At 37.0% G+C, this 2,500-nt stretch overlaps 9 pseudogenes; all 9 read right to left on the bottom strand.

The window, feature by feature from the left end:
• Positions 1-115, bottom strand: part of LOC148455418 (5S ribosomal RNA) — a 119-nt pseudogene extending 4 nt beyond the window's left edge.
• A 115-nt stretch (positions 116-230) lies between these two features.
• Positions 231-349, bottom strand: LOC148455417 (5S ribosomal RNA; annotated as a pseudogene).
• Positions 350-464: 115 nt separating this feature from the next.
• On the bottom strand, positions 465-583 carry LOC148455416 (5S ribosomal RNA; annotated as a pseudogene).
• A 116-nt stretch (positions 584-699) lies between these two features.
• LOC148455415 (5S ribosomal RNA) lies at positions 700-818 on the bottom strand (annotated as a pseudogene).
• A 116-nt stretch (positions 819-934) lies between these two features.
• On the bottom strand, positions 935-1,053 carry LOC148455414 (5S ribosomal RNA; annotated as a pseudogene).
• Positions 1,054-1,168: 115 nt separating this feature from the next.
• Positions 1,169-1,287, bottom strand: LOC148455413 (5S ribosomal RNA; annotated as a pseudogene).
• Positions 1,288-1,403: 116 nt separating this feature from the next.
• LOC148455412 (5S ribosomal RNA) lies at positions 1,404-1,522 on the bottom strand (annotated as a pseudogene).
• A 116-nt stretch (positions 1,523-1,638) lies between these two features.
• On the bottom strand, positions 1,639-1,757 carry LOC148455411 (5S ribosomal RNA; annotated as a pseudogene).
• A 574-nt stretch (positions 1,758-2,331) lies between these two features.
• Positions 2,332-2,450, bottom strand: LOC148455410 (5S ribosomal RNA; annotated as a pseudogene).
• Positions 2,451-2,500: the final 50 nt, after the last annotated feature.

Below are 2,500 nucleotides of genomic sequence, written 5' to 3'. Positions count from 1 at the left end.
TACAGCTCCTGGTATTTCCAGTTAGTCTCCCATCCAAGTACTAACCAGGCCCAACACTGCATAGCTTCCAAGATCAGACGAGATTGGGCATGTCCAGTGTGGTTTGGCTGCAGGTGCGCAAAAACATTAACTTTAGACCTCTTTTACTTCTTAACTCATGTAAATTCAATGATAAGTTGAAAAATGAAATGTAAAATGTAATAGAAAAGAATGTTATGGCAGTATAAAATTACCTACAGCACCTGGTATACCCAGGTGGTGTCCCATCCAAGTACTAACTAGGCCCAACACTGCATAGCTTCCAAGATCAGTCAAGATTGGGCATGTCCAGTGTGGTTTGGCTGTAGGTGCGCAAAAACATTAACTTTAGACCTCTTTTACTTTTTAACTCATGTAAATTCAATGATAAGTTGAAAAATGAAATATAAAATGTAATAGAAAAGAATGTTATGGCAGTATAAAATTACCTATAGCTCCTGCTATTCCCAGGTGGTCTCCCATCTAAGTACTAACCAGGCCCAACACTGCATAGCTTCCAAGATCAGACAAGATTGGGCATGTCCAGTGTGGATTGGCTGTAGATGCTCAAAAACATTAACTTTAGACATCTATTACTTCTTAACTCAAATAAATTCATTGATAAGTTGAAAAAATTAAATGTAAAATGTAATAGAAAAGAATGTTATGGCAGTATAAAATTACCTACAGCAGCTGGTATTCCAAGGTGGTCTCCCATCCAAGTACTAACCAGGCCCAACACTGCATAGCTTCCAAGATCAGACTAGATTGGGCATGTCCAGTGTGGTTTGGCTGTAGGGGCTCTAAAAAATTAACTTTATGCCTCTTTTACTTCTTAACTCAAGTAAATTCATTGATAAGTTGAAAAAATTAAATGTAAAATGTAATAGAAAAGAATGTTATGGCTATATAAAATTACCTACAGCACCTGGTTTTCCCAGGTGGTCTCCCATCCAAGTACTGACCATGCCCAACACTGCATAGTTTCCAAGATGAGACGAGATTGAGCATGTCCAGAGTGGTTTGGCTGTAGGTGCTCAAAAATATTAACTTTAGACCTCTTTTACTTCTTAACTCAAGTAAATTCAATGATAAGTTTAAAAATGAAATGTAAAATGTAATAGAAAAGAATGTTATGGCAGTATAAAATTACTTACAGCTCCTGGAATTTCCAGTTGGTCTCCCATCCAAATACTAACCAGGCCCAACACTGCATAGTTTCCAAGATGAGACGAGATGGGGCATGTCCAGTGTGGTTTGGCTGTAGGTGCGCAAAAACATTAACTTTAGACCTCTTTTACTTCTTAACTCATGTAAATTCAATGATAAGTTGAAAAAATTAAATGTAAAATGTAATAGAAAAGAATGTTATGGCAGTATAAAATTACCTACAGCACCTGGTATTCCCAGGTGGTCTCCCATCCAAGTACTAACCAGGCCCAACACTGCACAGCTTCCAAGATCAGACTAGATTGGGCATGTCCAGTGTGGTTTGGCTGTAGGTGCTCAAAAATATTAACTTTATGCCTCTTTTACTTCTTAACTCAAGTAAATTCATTGATAAGTTGAAAAAATTAAATGTAAAATGTAATAGAAAAGAATGTTTTGGCTGTATAAAATTACCTACAGCACCTGGTATTTCCAGGTGGTGTCCCATCCAAGTACAAACCAGGCCCAACACTGCATAGCTTCCAAGATCAGACGAGATTGTGCCTGTCCAGTGTGGATTGTCTGTAGGTGCTCAAAAGCATTAAATTTAGACCTCTATTACTTCTTAACTCAAGTAAATTCATTGATAAGTTGAAAAAATTAAATGTAAAATGTAATAGAAAAGAATGTTATGGCAGTATAAAATTACCTACAGCACCTGGTATTTCCAGGTGGTTTCCCATACCAAGTACTAACCATGCCCAACACTGCATAGCTTCCAAGATCAGACGACATTGGCCATGTCCAGTGTGGTTTGGCTGTAGGTGCTCAAAAATATTAACTTTAGACCTCTTTTACTTCTTAACTCAAGTAAATTCAATGATAAGTTGAAAAAATGTAATGTAAAATGTAATAGAAAAGAATGTTATGGCTATATAAAATTACCTACTGCACCTGGTTTTCACATCCAAGTACTGACCAGGCCCAACACTGCATAGCTTCCAAGATGAGACGAGATTGAGCATGTGTAGTGTGGTTTGGCTGTAGGTGCTCAAAAATATTAACTTTAGACCTCTTTTACTTATTAACACAAGTAAATTCAATGATAAGTTGAAAAATGAAATGTAAAATGTAATAGAAAAGAATGTTATAACAGTATAAAATTACCTACAGCTCCAGGTATTCCCAGGTGGTCTCCCATCCAAGTACTAACCAGGCCCAACTCTGCATAGATTCCAAGATCAGACAAGATTGGGCATGTCCAGTGTGGTTTGGCTGTAGATGCTCAGAAACATTTTACTTTAGACATCTATTACTTCTTAACTCAAGTAAA

This window comes from Taudactylus pleione, unplaced genomic scaffold (genome assembly GCF_031769625.1).
Source record: "Taudactylus pleione unplaced genomic scaffold, aTauple2 ptg000967l, whole genome shotgun sequence".
NCBI classification, from domain to species: Eukaryota; Metazoa; Chordata; class Amphibia; order Anura; family Myobatrachidae; genus Taudactylus; species Taudactylus pleione.
Note: the sequence above shows the minus strand (reverse complement) of the source record. Positions and strands in the feature narration are given on the sequence as shown.